Source organism: Psammomys obesus, unplaced genomic scaffold (assembly GCF_907164565.1).
Source record: "Psammomys obesus unplaced genomic scaffold, mPsaObe1.curated_primary_1811, whole genome shotgun sequence".
Lineage (NCBI taxonomy): Eukaryota > Metazoa > Chordata > Mammalia > Rodentia > Muridae > Psammomys > Psammomys obesus.
Window position 1 is genome coordinate 1,639,279 of NW_026590663.1, and position 18,109 is coordinate 1,657,387.

At 38.8% G+C, this 18,109-nt stretch overlaps 1 protein-coding gene across 2 annotated transcripts in view; it reads right to left on the reverse strand.

Annotated features, from left to right (window-relative positions):
* Positions 1–18,109, reverse strand: part of Tspan12 (tetraspanin 12) — a 91,853-nt gene that overhangs the window by 66,061 nt on the left and 7,683 nt on the right. Inside the window, exon 2 of one of the 2 annotated variants that reach the window (XM_055608093.1) lies at positions 13,591–13,671. The exons of the other annotated variant lie outside the window; for it this stretch is intronic. The gene's annotated coding sequence lies outside the window, so the exon portion shown is untranslated. The remainder of the gene's footprint in view (positions 1–13,590; positions 13,672–18,109) is intronic. 2 annotated transcript variants of the gene reach the window in all.

Genomic DNA, 18,109 nt, shown 5'->3' on the forward strand with positions numbered 1-18,109 from the left:
TACAATGGTTTGATGGCTCTCGAGATCCCTGTGTGAGCATTCCTTCTAGTGAGCTTTGGGTAAAATCCTGATGCTCAGGTGAACTCGGACTCACGGAAGTCAGAGTGCCCAACGGTATGGCCTTAGCATACAACTTATTCCAAAATTTCCAAGACAACTGAGTGTCTAGATTTTTTGGCTCTGTTGCTCTCCTTATTGAGCCCCTGTCCCCTCCAGATCTCTGTCTCTCCCTTCTTCCATAAGATTTTCTGCATTCTGCCCAAAGTTTGGCTATGAGTCTCAGCATCTGCTTTGATACCCTGCTGAGTAGAGTCTTTCAAAGGCCCTTTGTAGTTCGTTCCTGTCCTGTTCCCTGTCTTCTCCAGCTTCCTATGTCTATACTGTTTGCCCTTCTGAATGAGGATTAAGCATCTTCCCTAAGGTCCCCTTTGTTGTTTAGCTTCTTTAGGACTATAGATTTTATTAGGTTTATCATCTATTATAAGACTAATACCCACTTATAAGTGAGTATATACCATATATGTCTTTCTGCTTCTGGGCTACCTCACTCAGAATGATCTTTTCTAGTTCCATCTCTCAACAGAGGAATGGATACAGAAATTATGGTACATTTACATCATGGAATACGACTCAGCAATTCAAAACAAGGAAATGAGGAACGTTGTGGGCAAATGGATGGAACTAGACTTTAGTTCCCAAATAAGGTTTGTCTTCCAGTTTCTATGACTAACACCACTGACAGCCTCCAAGAAAGAAGGCAGACTGGTCATTTCCTGCTGGTTCTATATCAAACAAATACTCAAGTTATGAAATACATTCTTATTTTTTCTTCAGAAGGCAGATGCCCAATAGGAGCACCCCCTCCAAAATAAAGCCTTTTGTTTGCTTAATCAAGTAAGCTTCACTGTATTCTAAGTTTAAAGTACCCAGATAAAGTACGAAGTATGAGCTGGGCACGGTGACTCACGCCTTTAATTCTAGCACACAGGAGGCAGAAGCAGGAGGATCTGTGTGAGGTTGAAGCCAGAGCGAGCTTCAGGACAGCCATGGCTGCAGAAGGAAACCCTGCACAAAAATAAAAAAATAAAATAAAAATTTTTAAATTAATTTTTTTAAAGAACAAAGTATCTAGTAAAATTTAAATCTCAAGTGAACAAAAATACCCCAATGTTCTCCGGAACTAATAAAACTCTATGTGGCTTTCAGTGTTTACCTAAAATTATCGTTGAAGTTTATAGCCTAACATTTTCTTAACTAAATTTGAACATAATATACAGATTGGATCTACACAGACTAGCAATTCTGCTCCACGTGCCAAGAGGTGAGCAGAGCACCTTGCTGGACAATGAACTGACAAAGGCCGCTCTTTTCCTTTGTAACAGTCACGGAGCCAGGTCTCCTGTCTCTTCCGACTCATGGGTCATCTCATGGCCCTCAGTGATCTCATCTCCTCTCACAGTCACAAAGCCCTGATGCTAATCCAGGCTTCACATTCAGCCACCACTATTTCTGGAGGGAAAAGAGGCTGCTTCCTCCCTGTGAGACTCTCTAGGGATTAGAGAACCAGCGGCACTCGCCCTGAGGTAATATGGCAAGTTGTCACAGTTGTTTCGTTTCCTGTGGACTTGTTACATACACAAGAATACATTAGTTGCTAGCAATAAGTATGCCTTTACCCTGATTGATATCAGAATGCCAATCCGCACCTGAGGCAACTCTTTGCAACTTCCTCGGCACACTTTCTCTTCAGAAAGCAAGATGTAGAAAATCTAAAAATTACTTTTCTTTATGAAAAACTAAGTTCAGCTATTTAAAACAAAATAAATGTAAGGAAAAGAAAGGAATGCAGGTTATTTAACTATCAGACACCAAATCCTACTTTCTTTAATAGAGTCCTCACAAATCACACTCCATTGTATCAGGATATCAGCTTTTTGTCATGTTCACAATACAACAATCAGAGAAAGGTTAGAGAAACTGTGATACACACTTTCTGTCCCTTAAGTTCCTTCTCTGACAGGACACTTCATAAAATGGTTATTCATTTACAGTAGTGAAATGTTTGATTTCTAAAATGATTTTCGTTTAGCTACCTCGAACATAAATATGCTTATTCTACCGTGTATAAGATAAATATTACATGTAAAGTCAGCTACAATTTTATGACTAGAATTTAGTCTGTACAAAAACAGTGTCACTAGAATTTTAACTTTCCCTTACTGTATGTGTGTTTGTGTGTACGTGTGTATATGTATATAAAGGCATGCCTATGGGTGCCTGCCAGCCAAAACTATATTTTATGATATAACGCTGTAGGGAATTTCTATTTCATATTTCATAGTATGGATACACACAGAAATAACTAATAAATGAGAGACAACTAATGTTCTGTTCTCTTTACAGTGATGCTACATTTACTTAAACGACCCAGATGCTTTCCATGATGTTGTATATTTTTATGGCTGACTTTCTTTCTAGAAAGGTAAATAAGCTGACTACTAATCTCTGGGGGGAAAGGGAGAATGATAATGTGTTGTGAACCACTACAATTAATTTTAATGACTTACGGATATTTCTATCAGTTGAATAAATCTTTTAACTTCATCATCAAAGTCACTGTAAAGTTGCTGTAGAAAAGACTTGGAATATAGCAAGATTGATTTATAAAAATGTGTAAGTATTTTCCAAAATAACTGGTAAGAATTAAATTATGGGTGGGTTTTAGTGTGTGTGTGTGTGTGTGTGTGTGTGTGTGTGTGTGTGTGTGTGTAAAAGTGGGAGAGAGAAACAAAGAGAGAGAGAGAGAGAGAGAATGTGTGTGTGTGTTCTGCTAATGTTTTATGAGGCCCTGTTACCTGGGTCACAAACAAATCCTTCCAAGTCTGCCGTGTGGAGACGTGTTCTCACTTCCAGGAAGCAAGCTTAAGAATGAGTAGCACCCAGCCTGGACTGCACAGCCAACCATAGACTCACCTCATTAACCGAGTCCCAATGGCCATGCCTCACATCAGACATGAAAATTAAGAACCCAACGAGAAACTAGTGCTCCCTAAATCTACTCTTTCCCCAGCTTTTCTGCCCCTTGCTCTGGTTAACATACCTGTAGACAAATGGCCTAAGACAGCTCGTTTTTTGCTTCCGCTCCACAGCCTGCTCCCTGTTAGGCTCCAAGTCTCCCAGGCAAGCTTACCCAGTCTTCAGTACATCAAGCTTGAACACAGTTTCATTTCACTCAATTATGGGAGCAGACGAGGATGGCCAGAACCTAACATCTAGACCAATCGATTAGAGTGTGACTGGAACGCAAGCGAAGACTCATCAAAAGGCAGTGTAAATTCAGGCAGTCAAGCGGAACAGAGTATGAGGGGAATGCACTGGCAAGCCCTCAGTGGAGATCTCGGCAGGAAGGCTGATGGCGGTGTCAAAGAGGCACAGCAAATGCCACGGGGAAGGGAGTCCAGCAGAAAGGAAGAAGAAAGCAAGAAAGAAAGAAGAAAGAAAGAAAGAAAGAAAGAAAGAAAGAAAGAAAGAAAGAAAGAAAGAAAGAAAGAAAGAAAGAGAAGAGAAGAAGGGAAGAAGGAAGGAAGAAAGGAAAGAAGGAAGGAGAGAGAGAGAGAGTAGAAAGTCTCCCTGAAGCAAGACTCCCGCTCATGTCAAGTGATTGAAACACTACCAAGTTAAGCTCTGAGGCTGAGCCTGAAATCTGAATTCTAGTTTGCACGAAATCAGAAAATAAGGTTCCGGGAAACATTTTCTCAAGCCTAATTTTTAAGAATCCAATATTCTATTTAGGAAAGTTTGCAGTTTCTGAATTGCAGATCTTAATGCTGGGCTGAGCAACTTCTTATTAATTAAAAGCCAGAGGCAGCCACCCCTGAGCATGTGCGGCATGCGTGTACGAACAAGAGCAAACCACAGCGGAAGTCTGAAGGGCTACCTTCACTTGAATGCTGATTTTACCCCTTGCTAGTAATGTGACCAAGACTTCCAGAAGCCTCAATTTCCTCATCTGTACACCTGCCTCCTGAAGTGTTTATGAAGGTTGTGTAATATGTGATTGGCCTAAATTTAGCTGGGCTCATACTGTCCTTTGAGGTTTAAATAGAATAGGCTAAGCCACTTCCTGCAAGCAGTGGATAAAAATGTTTTCACCTTGCTCTCCCTTGGGGGATTCCAGAATGTGGCAGAAGAAGGAAATACGTCCAGAGCTCTGATGCCATGCACAGATATCTTTCTGGCTTGTGCAGGCCAGCCTTCTTTTGAGAGCAGTTAGGAAATTTTTTTTTCCTAACGTGCAGCTAGTACTGCCTAAGCTCACTGCTGCTTTGACTAAAGTCTCAAGGAATGAGGAGGGGCTTCTGCAGCAGCAAATAGACCGCTCAGAACAAGCATTAGCAAGACTAGACTTGCTGTGGTCCCTGTCTTCCCAGCAGCCCCTCCCTGCAGCCCTGGTGTTGGCTGGCCTGTCTTGCTGGCCTCTCCCACTGATTGTACTCCAGCTCCAAATTCCAGGTGACTTCTCATGCAGATGTCATAGCTATCTCCTTTATTTTGATACCTGACTCTACCCTAGAAGTTTGGCTTTCACATAATCTCCTTAAGAGAAATATTGGTGCTTTAAAGGAAAAATAAGCAACATTTTTTTAACAATACTTACTATATGCTAGTAACTGTTTGTAAGCATCATACAAATAGTGACAATTTAATACTCTGTCCATCTCAGTTATGAGAAAATGTTAAGTAGAAGACAGAGACTTTAATGCAATACTAGATTATCTGGCTCTGTAGTCTTCTAATACCCAATAGCTCAACAGAATACCTAGAAATAAATGGCTTATGGTAGTTAGGAAGATTATTTTGATAGCAATAAGTATGCTGGAGGAAAGAAGACTTGAGGGTATGATATCACCTTTATTGGCATTTGTTATTTAACAAGGAGGGAACAAATGTTATTCTCTTAAGAAGTCCAAGGGCACAAGAAACATGAGCCACTGCATTTGCTGCCTAGACATTGACAAACCTTTCAATGTATTAACCATTCTGGTAATTCTTACAGGAAAGATTCTTGTTAATACCAAATATGCTTAATACTCTACTGGACATGCTTTAATAAACACTAATTTGTATAAATACCCCCAGTCATTCTAAAGAACTTGGCAAAGAAAATGCAAAGCATAAAAACACAGATGACGTTGTAGTGGAAACAGAAGGAAATTGTGTGTATGAGAGAGGAAGGTACAGAGAGGAAGAGGGAGAAGGGGTATAGGAAATAGCTAGAGATAAAGTAAAAATAAAAGAGGGGAGAAAAGGAAAGCAAAGGGAAATGGAAAGAGGAAGAAGGAGAGAAATGAGATGAAGGAAAGAAAGGAAGGGAAAGGACTTCCCATGATCATTGCCACAGAGCTGTGAAAGCCAGCCTTCCTCCTTCCCAGCAACAACTATGCCTCTAAAATTCTGATCCTAACACAACCTATTCACTTCACACAACATAGAAAAAAGAACAACCTCATTTGCTTTCAATCCCGACCGCCTCTGTGTCACATGAAGAGAAATATTCATGATTCTAACATCCATTCTTAGAACTGTCAATATGATAAGGGGATGCCCTATAATTCTATAAATAATAACAGTTCAGTGTTTTTATAGAGACAAATCCTATATCTGTTTTGGAGGGTTTCAGCTGATTACTTTGTGTACTTTCTTTACTTCAAAATAACAACAGCAAGAAGCTCCTAATTAAGAGAACTTCAGAAAGGGCCCATTTATTGAATAGGTCCCATATTCATGCGTTTCCTGGGTGCGTCTAAGAATTTTAACTTTTAAACATGCTTTTCTTTTGATTCTCCTTTGGATTTTCAAGTTTTCAAATGAATGTGATTAAAATATACTGTTGCACAAAGTACCCACCTTCATACTTACTCCTACACTTTCTCTTAGATCTCGAGCATTCATCACAAACTTAATTTCAGTTTATGATTCTGTGTCCACCAAGACCTACTGATTTGCTCTTCTAACCCAGACTCAGGCGTGTGAATCATAATGCACTTAACTTTTCTTTCATTTGCATTGCCAAATGACAATACGATTGGATTTTTTAAACCTGAAAATTATCACAAAAAAATAGCTAGTAAATCAGTGATCTACAGTAACTCAGTAACTTAAAACTATATGACCATGCTCTTATGATTTTCAGTTCCATAGATGGAGGGAAAAGCTTTATTTTTGAAAGACGTGTTTTCTGTTAAAACTCACAGGAGACGGCCAAGTGTTTTAGAAATGTTTCAGAATGTGGGGAGTGAGGCTGCAGTGAGCTGAGCTAGAAATACCAAACCAATGTCAGGCCTTTGCCTGGTTCTTCAGCATCACATCCCCACGTGACGCCCTGCATTTGCCACACAGTTGTTGAAAAGAAGACACTTACTGTGCCCTGATGAATACAACAATTACTACACAAAAGAAATCATTAATGCATCAGAACAGAAACAGTGTGGTCTGTTAGCATGTAATTAGGCTTCTGCTGTAATTATCCTCCATCTGAGAAATTTTCTTAATGTAAAAATGATAAGAACAAATCGTAAGCATTCACTTAGTTTAATTAAGGAGAAGCATGAAGGCACATTTAGTTTAGTGTGTACCCTTTTATATGTTCTTCTGGGCACCCTAATTATACAAAACCTGAATATGTTCACATATTAAATATCTTAGAATACCTGTATCCCAAGCCTTTCCCAGGCACCCATATCTCCTCACCACAGAAAGTCCTTCAAATTCCCAATGTGGCTGCAAGTTGTAGGTGCTGAAGCATTAGAAGGGGAAAGAAAGGATTTGAGGAACAGCAGGTGAGTAGAGGTAGGAAAAACAGGTGCAGTGAGGCAGAGAAGGAAGAAGAAAGTAGAAAGGAAAGAAGACAGCAGGGGCTAGAAGAATGATGCTGAGAGGAAGGGAAGAGAAATGGAGAGTCAAGAACACTGAAATAAAACAGGGAAAAAAGAATGGAAAAGAAAGCCTTGATGATGTGGCCACAAGACTTGGAAACGGGACCACAGAGACTACGCTGTGTTCATATTGCTCAGAAGGTGATCTAATCCTGATATGTATAAATGTATATACACACACACACACACACACACATATACATATCGATCTATCCATCAGTTATCAATCTTTTTCTTGTCTGTTGGTCTATCTATCATCTTACCTATCCAATAGAGGAAAGTGATTGATTGTGTTTTTTTCACTTTGTTTTGTATTTTGGAGGCCGTTTCCTTGGAGGTTGTGTACTTCTTTGTTAGTGTGTGCACCTGCTTGTCATGTAAGCAAGGAGAAGGCATTACATCATCTTAAGCTGGTATTAAAGATGGGTGTGGGCCACCACACAGGTGCTGGCAATCAAACCCAGGTCCTCCATCAGAGTAGTCAGCGCTCTTAACTACTGTGCCATGTCTCCAGTCCCATAGTGAGTATGCTTCTGTCTCTGGAGAAAAGTGTAGAAAGGACTAAATTTGACCTATTATGTTTGAGAGATAATGCTCTCCAGTTACCTAAGTTTATTTTTCTTCCTCTGTACCCAAGGGAGCTCTGAGCCACCCCATCAGATTATTTTGTTTGCCAGGACCACATTCCTTACTGCCTCCTGAAAAATGTGGCACTTGATCACCAAGGTCTTTAGGAAGGTAGAAGAAAAGTTAATTTTGATACAGAAAACCTGTTTAATATAAGTACCCTACTTTGCATGGTCAGGGCATATACATTGGGCATGCTGACTAGGTCTACAAATGAGACCAATTCAAGAGCCAACACAGAGGTCTTGAATTCTCTCAACTTGCTTAAAACTATGGCAAAACAACTTCTTTTATAATATATGGCTAGAAAAGATATGTTCTACTAAAAAATCATGGTTGGAAAAGCTGTGCTAAATGATTTTCTTCAAGTACTATGGTCTTGAGATATTGAGACACTAAAAATTGTCTTGATACATAAATGGAACATTCGTTTGGGCTTATAAAAGTCACATGATAATAGTTCAGTTTAGATTTTACATTTGAGGTGTAAAAAGAATTTCAGAGTAAGAAATACTGAAATATTCTTTTACTATCAGAATTGCTGTTAGTAAGATAATGATGAGGATAACTGAAGTGGAGAAAACCAGTTTAATAAAAAAAATATATGCTGCAGGTCGTTGATTGTTTTCCAGAAAGAACAAACATTTGAGAATTGCTGTCTAATTTTTCCAGAGACCATGTTCTTCTAGCAAGCACTGATGTGACCAAAATTATCATTAAAATAATTGTATTCTGAACAACATGGTCAGTGCTCTCTGAGCACTTTCTCTACCTGATCACTCCCCAAGACTTTGGAACACCCATACCAATTTGTTAGAGTCTGGACCACAAAATTAAATTTGTATAGTACTGTCTCTTAATGAAACACATATTACAAATTTCAGAAACCACAACGCTGGAACAATGATATTATAACCACACATTTTGTTTTTCTTTCAGGCTGCAAAGTTGTCTACGCCCACCTCTCTTTCAACCAGGCCATCTCACCTCAGTGCACATGCGGACTTAGAGATGAGTCCGAAGTTAGAAGAATACTAACTTCTAGTCTAGCAATGTTGCTCTGAGTGATGCTGGAAAGCTATGATATTTTGCCTCTTTCCTTCCCCTGGTCCCTCAGTAGAAAAATATCTACTTATGGAGCTAACATGGATTTCTCCAGCAAGAATATTCCTACATAACCTCAACATATTCCTACAGAAACTTTGCAAATATCTCATTTAGCATCTTGGGACAACTTTCCTTTAGACTTTGAAGATACCTGAAGTAGCAGAGATCAATTCTTCCACGTAATGTTTAACTAGCATAGCTTGAAAATGGAACACTTTGTCTCTCTCTTCTTTTCAGACTTAGTTCTTTGGAACTAACATCACTGTTAAGAAAAATCTTTCTCTCTTGAGTTTGTTACAAGTCTCTGGCCACCTCCATTGTGCACAGACACATAGCTGTCTTCCAGGAGGTCGCTAAAGCCTTCAAAGGCATCTGGGCTGAGGGAATGTGCTGGCTCCACAGTGCTCACAATGAGACAGCCATAGAAGGTACTTTTTTGGTCTATGTTTAATGTCTTCATTGTGTCATCTTTAATTATTTCATCCTTGTCAAAAACATATCCAAACAATTGTAGAGACTTGTTTTTGTTTTGTGCTGCTAAAGCCACATCATTGCTTCATTCTGTATTGTATTAAGTAGCAGGTTTTTCTCATGCAAATTAACCCCATTATAAATACATTCTCTGCAAGAAAGGGGCTTCATTGAGAGATGATGGAACAGTGATGTGTCACCTGAGACTTTCCCTTTCCCACTCAGCACTAAAGAAAATATTTGCCTTCTACTTAACCAACAGGTCTTTTCTTTAAAACTTGCAGAACTCGTTTTTTAACTCAGTAACCCCAGGACAGACCATAAGAGGGCTGCTTTAGATTTTCAACTCTTTCATGCCGTAGAAAAAGGAAAGAAAGAAAACAGAGCCAAACAATAGTCTCGAGGCTTTGGGGCCAAATAAGGAGAAGGAAGAAAAGCTTCTTAGTACATGAAATAATTATTTAAAAGCTATTATGGGCTTATTGAATTATTGCTTTCCAGTAAATGCCAACTGAAAAAAAAATAAAAACAACAACAGTCACTTACTAACCACTACATAGGCAGGCCAGGCAATTTTCAATGCCTCTCACTTTCTTTGATAACTGCACTAAGCTTAGGTAGAGGAGGCTGCGCTGTTTACAATGCACGGAGCATTACAAGTTCAGTGTTTGCTCATTAGAGTGACTCATATGATGTTTGCAAATTTTCTATGCACTATAAACACTTTAAAAGAAATACCTTACCGTGAGTCCACCCATACAATCTGAGAGGCATTGGTAAGATGTCAAGATATACATAAGAATATTTCATATAACAAAATATTCCACTGAAGCTGAATAAATTGTCATCGGATTACTACGCAGAAGAGAGAGCAGCTGCTTCTATTTAGGGATTTCATATACGTCTCTACTGTTCCTGTCCTACTCTGCAAAATTAACCCAGGATTAATTTCGAGAGTTCATTTGCCCTGCAGGGCTCTGAGAGTACAGAACAGCTGCATGCCTGAGCACTGTCCCTTCTCCAGTTGTTTTTCTTCCTTTACCTTGGGTCCATAGTAACTCCATCCTATTGTGTCATCTTAGTTCTCCAGCTTTAAATCACAAGTATACCCTGGACTCTAGTCTAGAACTCTAAACTTTTGCACCCAGACTTTTACATGACATCTCAAGTTTAATGTGCAGAGTATATTTTTTCATGGGTAGAATATCACATGTTCTTCAGTAAGTAATGAAGAGCAGAACTATTTATTCAAAATATATTTCCCAACTGGAAATTTAGTTTTGAATCCCTTACTTCCTCTTATCCCTACGTGTGATCACATGAATGGAAAGCTCTACCTTACTGCAGAAAAGGTATCTAGTTGTTCCTCTTTATCTATGTCTACTGCCATCAACAATAAGCAAATGTCTTCAGGGCCTCAAATGGAGTGCTTCCTCAGACTGTGCCACACCTGCATTTGCTCTCATTAACCCACTCTCTCTAAACCATAGATGTCTATAGACACACAAATCAAATGGATAATTCACACACCTAAATACTGAGATACATTTATCATATAGTTACAGCAGAATACAAACTCCTCACCATGGTTACCTAAATTTTCAAAATATTATTAATATCTGTGTAGGTGGGTGCTCACATGTGTATATATAATATGTCTATGTGTGGACACCTCACACACTTCCACATGCATGTTAAAGTGGGTGCCCCAGTGCCATTGCATACGTGGAGGTAACAGAACAGCCTTGTGGAGTCAGTCATTCATGCCGACTTGACAGGAATTCCAAACATGAAACTCGGGTCACATGCAAGTTCCTTTGCCTGATGAACGATGAGTGTCCTTCAAGCCCTTCCCTACAGATATTAAGTGTTGCTGAAACCTGCCATCAAATACATGTTCAATCCCTTTCTGTCCATCATTCTTTGTTTTTACAAATATATATATTTTTTTCTTTTCCTGGATCTTCACATTCATTGTGTCTTTTACCTAGAATAGTCTAGCTTCTACTCCTCTAATTTTTAAGGTTTCTTTTATAGATATCCTAAACTAAGTTCCAAGGGCACATACTTTAAAATAGCAAAGCTAGAAATGTAATCCAGGTAGACTAACTAAGGTGTTGAACAATTTGACTCACTTTATGTAAATAATCAGATAACAGGTCTGGACATTTTACTTTTTAGCTCTATGTGCTAGATTATGCTATTGCCGTATATCTACAGGAATAGTGGTCATGGAAATGCTTTTCATGTTCCCCAAAATAACACAGATCAGAAAATACAATTAAGCATCCAAATATACTTATTATAAAAAATATGAGAATAATAAGTGATTATGGAGGAGAAGCAAAGTCAAAAATTTAGAGTGATTTCATGGTCTCCACAATTTCTGCATGTTTTTTTAGGTCCCCTATTAAGGGCATATAGTTGACCTTATGAGAAAACCATAAGATAATTTAAATGGGCTAAAGTGTATCTAAAAGTTACAAGGAAAATATGCTAAATTGAAACATTTGACCCTTTTATATCAACCTGAAGCTAATTTTATTAATGTATTTTTATTAATTTCACAGGCTATGTTACAGGAACTAGAAAAGGGTGCTATGCATCTTGATTAGGGCAATAAAATTAAAGGGATTTACTTCCTCTTATATCATCCCTGAGAAAAGTGTTCAAATCTTTACCTATTACATCCAAAGCCACCTATATAATATTTATAACTAACTTGTATTTTCATATATTTTTTTTCAAATTAATCTTGAAGAATAGCACACTTCCTTGGTAGCAGCAGGGGCTGTGTCTGGGCAAATGGGACTTTAGGATTTGACCTAGTGGTGTGAAGATGGTATATATGTTTTTATCCTCACAGTCAGCCTGTTAGCTGTCTTTATCTCACTCAACAACCCAGCTTACATACTGTCCCTGAGCTATGATGGCGCATTGCCTCCTGGGGATTTTTTCCAGTGCTGTTTTTGAAGACCTACACAGGAAGCGGGGAAGCCACTTCTCCTTCCACATCTCCTCCCAACTCCCTCCATCTTCTCCCCCATGCCCCTCCCCCAGTCCACTGATAAGGGAGGTCCTCCTTCCCTTCCATCTGACCCTAGTCTATCAGGTCTCATCAGGACCTGCTATACTGTCTTCCTCGGTGGTCTGACAAGGCTGTACCCTCCAGGGACAGGTTTTTTAAAAAATACTGTTTATGTCCACCCAGTAACCAGACAGTATTTTATATTGAATAACAATATACTCAGAAGCATTTTCTTTCTTTTCCATAAATGTGAATATTCCCTGGCTCTATCTATAACTTTTATTTGAAATTTCTACAAGTAAATTCAAACTTTTGCTCACAACCCACTGGCATTTTCAACACAGTATACTGAAAACAGAACTTTTTAGAGTCCCAGGATAGTTAAATGCCCTTCACCAATGCTCCCATAACACATCGCTTCAACCCATTTGACAGATAAAGTATATTTTATATATTTTCATCTATATTCCTCATTAGATGGTAAATTTTTAAAATATAGTTTCCATTACTCATCTTCAACTGAATTAGCATCATCTCAGAAGCATTCTGAAAACATGTTTTACACTAAAACAATTAACTTCTCTAACATAATAATAAAAGAGTTTTACCCAACCCAAACATATCATCACAAGATATATAATTAACACTTGAAAAAATAGTCAATTAACATATATTTTATAATTAAAACCTTTAGTTTCATCTGAGCTACTTTGGAAGAAATTCCATGAAGCAGTTTATCAGGAGGGATCCCCCCCCCCCTTTGACACACCAGACTGAACATATCAGCAAAGTAGATTTGGCTTGATGGCTAAGAATTTTCTTTCAGCTCTCTTTACCTGGTAGAATTGGTATCAGTTTTCTTCTGGTATTCTTTAGATCCCATCTCTATTATGTCGCATGAAAGGTGCCTTTATATACACAAACAGTTCACAGAAAACTAGTGAACTTCCATAAGTGTGCCAAAGAGGAAGGTATTGTTTTCCTTTTAATGTTTCTGAATCATCTTGTCAGTGCTGGTCTTTGATACCTACACCTTCCCAAATCTAGACCATCGTGTTAGTTATGTGAATGTAGTCCAGCGTTGTGGCTTGATATAAAATGTCACATCAGAATTACAATGATCACATCAGTATGTGAAAGATAAGCTTTTTTTCAGGGTTCCATAAATGATTCAAATTCTGATCATTCAGCTCAAATGATCATGTAGACAAGTATTCATTGGGCATGTGACCTGGGAATATCATTGGTGAAGGGAAGAAACCCATCTCCAAAAGTCTGTGCGGATAACTGTTGGGCTTACAGACTTTTCTCATAGTAGTAAGTGTGCAGACTCTGGGGATTTGTGTGGGGCCTCCTACCCCATGAAGTCTGAAGTCAGATCTCTAACAGGGTGTCATTTACACTATGCAGATCATCACCTACCTTTGCACGAGAGTCTTTGGAGCCTCTGTTTGGCAGCCAGCCACGATTCACTGCAGCAGAATGCTGTCAAGGCAGCTGGTTCTGTACACACACACACACACGTGCGCACCACACACACACACACACACACACACAGAGAGAGAGAGAGAGAGAGAGAGAGAGAGAGAGAGAGATCTGCAATAAATTAACCCTTCCTCATCTCAATTTACATGCACCCTTCAGAATCATATTTGAGCTAGGAATGTGGCTGAGGGGTAGCACACCCTTCTAACATGTGAAATGCTCTTGGTGCACTAAAACCAAACACACAAAGAAAATGGTATCTTTCATCTTTGAAACAAGCTTTCACATGTACTAGTTTAAAACTGTACAACACCACTATTATGTGTTACCACCCAATTAGAGGTAGGAGTTTGAAGATCTTTGTCTTGTTCAAGTTCTGAAAATGAGCACAAGGCTCATGAGGAATTCACAAGATCTGCTTGTTCACATCTAGTCATCTATCCATCATCACAATAGGAACCAGAGAAGAGGAAAAAATACTGGTTTGAGGTGAAATGTCCTGAAAAGTCATTAAGAGGTTAGGTCAATTATGTTATTAAAGATACAAGCTTGTCTTCATTACTACCAAAGCTGACCTTCTTGGGAACTTTCAGAACCTGCGGGATATGTAAGTTTTTAAAAACTACTTACTTGTGTGCACGTGTGTGTGTGTGTGTGTGTGTGTGTGTGTGTTGCCTGTTATCAACTACTGTGTGCCACCTGTAGGTGCAGGTGCCTGTGGAGACCAGAAGGCAGCACTGGATCCACTAGGATTGTGACAGATTGCCGTGAGTTGCCCTGTGAGAGCTGAGAACAGAATGTGCGTCTTCTGAAAGATCAGTAAATGCCTTTCATTCACAAGCTATCTCCCCAGCCCTCAAAATATGTTTTAATCTCAATAATATGCTGTGTTTTAAATATTCTGTTCTCAAAGGAATAATGTAGTTTAATAAAGCACTAAGACAGTTGTAGGAATTCCAGAGAAGGAACTGCTAATAAGATAGTCAGACTGTAATGTGCTAGAGGTCAGTTTGTCTATTTCCCAAGACCCACCCTGAGTTGCCAGTATTTTAGTGAATTCCCATGACCTAGTCTACACAGTGGCCTTTTGTTTGGTTGGTTTTTTTTTTTTTTTAACCGTAGATAGTTGATTTGTTTCACCACTAAAATGGATACTGAAATTAGAGTTTGGGTTTCTCAAAATGACTATAGAAAAAAGTCATTAAAAGATTATACTAGCTTTTAAAAAATACCCAGTTTATTAAAGATGTAAATAAAAGTATTAGTTCCTTACAATTTAAGTTCATTTTATAATCATTATAATTCCATTCATGAAATTGGAAATTTTAGTCCCTTTTTAAAGGGCCTTTAATTATTGCCAGAAACCAGTTATAACCCCTATTAATTAAATTCTTCTTTACTTTAGAAACCACATTAATATATTTAATATGATCAATTTTATATATACATAAATTATCTAATAAACTTTCTCAAGTATTGAGAAATGTGTGTAAAGAAAACTTTTAAGCTGGTTTCAAGTGTCTTCAAATGTTCAGATTCCATATACAGCCTTGATTATACTCAATCCACCTGCCTAATTCCAACTTGATTCTCAAACATTTTTAATGGTATTACAAACTTATTACTCCAAAGGATTAAAATGTTTTATTCAATCCAGACATTTCTTATAGCAAAGATATACACATTAATAATAAATTTTATATTGTATTTTGAATCTCTTGAACATTTCTAAAATTAGATTTAGATCTTCCTAGAGATGAAAGAAATGCCTTTTGAAGCTCACTGTGATGTCTAACAGTAAGGAGGATAGTGCAGAAAGACCAGGAATGTGAGAACAGTATTCCAGTGGTTCTCAACCTTTCTTTTTTTATTTAATTTTTATTTTTTATATTAATTACAGTTTATTCACTTTGTATTGCAGCTGTAGCCCCTTCCCTCATTCCTTCCCAATTCAACCCTCCTTCATCTCCTCCCAAGTTCCTCTCCAAGTCCACTGATAGGGGAGGTCCTCCTCCCCTTCCATCTGACCCTAGCTTACTAGATCTCATCAGGATTGGCTGCATTGTCTTCCTCTGTGGCCAGGCAAGGATGTTCCCCACTCAGGGGGAGGTGATCAAAGAGCCAGCCACTGAGTTCATGTCAGAGACAGTCCCTGTTTCCATTACTAGGGAACCCACTTGGAGACTGAGCTGCCATGGGCTACATCTGAGCAGAAGTTCTAGGTTATATCCATGAATGGCCCTTGAGTGGAGAACCAGTCTCATAAAAGACTCCTGTGACCAGATATTTTGGTTCTGTTGCTCTCCTTGTGGAGCGCCTGTCCTCTCCAGGTTTTACTATGTCCTGCTTCTTTCCTAAGATTCGCTGCACTCTGCCCAAAGTTTGATTAAGAGTCTCAGCATCTGCTTTGATACACTGCTAGGTAGAGTCTTTCAGAGGCCCTCTATGGTAGGCTCCTGTCCTGTTTCCTATTTTCTCCTTCTTCCAATGTCCATCCTATTTGTCTTTCTGAGTAAGGATTGATCATCTTACCCAGAGTCCTCCTTCTTGCTTAGCTTCTTTAGGTGTACAGATTTTTGGAGGTTTATCCTATGTTATATGTCTAATATCCACTTATAAGTGAGTATATACCGTGTGTGCCTTTCTGCTTCTGGGATACCTCACTCAGGGTGATCTTTTCTAGATCCCACCACTTGCCTGCAAATTTCATGATTTCCTTGTTTTAATTCCTGAGTAGTATTCCATTGTGTAAATGTACCACAATTTTTGTATCCATTCTTCCGTTGAGAAACATCTGGGTTGTTTCCAGGTTCTGGTTATTATGAATAAAGCTGCTATGAATATGGTTGAACATATGTGGCTGAGCATATTTTGGATATATACCTAGGAGTGGTATAGCTGAATCTTGAGGAAGCACTATTCATAATTGTCTGAAAAAGTGCCAGATTGATTTCCAAAGTGGCTGTACAAGTTTACATTCCCACCAGCAATGGAGGAGGGTTCCCTTTTCTTCATGTCCTCTCCAGAAAGTATTGTCACTTGAGTTTTTGATCTTGGTCTTTCTGATGGCATAAGGTAAAATCTCAGTGTGGTTTGATTTGCATTTCCCTGATGCTGTGAACCTTTAATACAGCTACTCATGTTGTGGTGGCCCCTAACCATAAAATTATTTTGTTGCTACTTAATTTTAATTTAAACAATAACTGTAATTTTTCTACTTTTATGGATCATAATGCAAATATCTGATATGCAGGATACCTGATATGTGACCCCCAAAGAGGCTGCGACCCACTGGTTGAGAACCATTGGCTTAGACTGAAGAGCAAGACACTGTTATGAAAAGCTACCACCAACAACAGTCTTTTCTTTAAAAAAAAACAAAAAACAAAAAACAAAAAACAAACAAAAAAAAAAAAACCTCACAAGATGTCGTGAATATTTCAGCATGTTTGTATCTGTCTTTGTGGCATGGATAAGTGTTGTATGTGTTTATTAATATTTACTATTGGTTGATCTTCTAGTAAAGCTTGCTGCTAATCTTAAACAGCTATATAATCAAATCACCACACAGAGACTGGGTTTTTAGCTAACCTAGAACACAAGGCTGGGCAATATTTACTCCCTCCTAAACCTCCAAGGCCTCAGTTTCCTAACATTTAGATTTCCCCATTATACTTGCTTTTAGTGATATGTTAGGTCTGGTTCATGCTCCACATCCTCCAAGATCTCCCGCCAGCTCTGCTCTCCTAGCTCTCCTCTAGCCCCTTCTCCTCCCACTCATTTCCTGCCTTCTGGCTTCTCCCCTCTTTCCTGTCCTCTGGCTCCTCCCTGCTCAACATTGTGTCTAGTTGCTTTATTTTGTCCTGTTTACACAAGAGTTGAGACAGGATGCTTAGAATGAGCATCACAATTGCAATATCCTGATTGAAACCAGAGAGTTGGAGGTGGGGGGGGAGAAATCATCATTTGAATGAACAAAGGTAAGGTGTATACATTTTAAAAGAACATTATACCAACAGATAAGCGTGCCCAGGTTTTTGTAGGTACATGTGTGAGGAGGTCAGAGAGAAATTTTGGGTACATTTCCTCTACCTCACTCCACTTTGTATTGTAGACAGGCTCCTTCACAGAGCCTGGACTTTTCTGACTGGCTCTGCCAGCTGGCCAGTGGGCTCTAAGGAAGCCCCTCTCCTCATCCCTCCATGGCTGGGTTTACAGCTTTGACATGGCTGCTGCACAACCAAACTCAAGTCCAGCCCTTTTCCCACTGTGTCTTCTTCCACACCATAATTTTCGAGCTTCTCAATAATTGGAGGGTTAGGGTTAGGACAATGACTGTATCTTGTCTATGATATGAGACATTGTGAGCCCTGTACATTGATTATACCGTAATAAGAACTTCAAAAGGAAAAAAAAAGGGAGTTTGGGATAGCTAAGGCTACACAGAGAAAGCCCA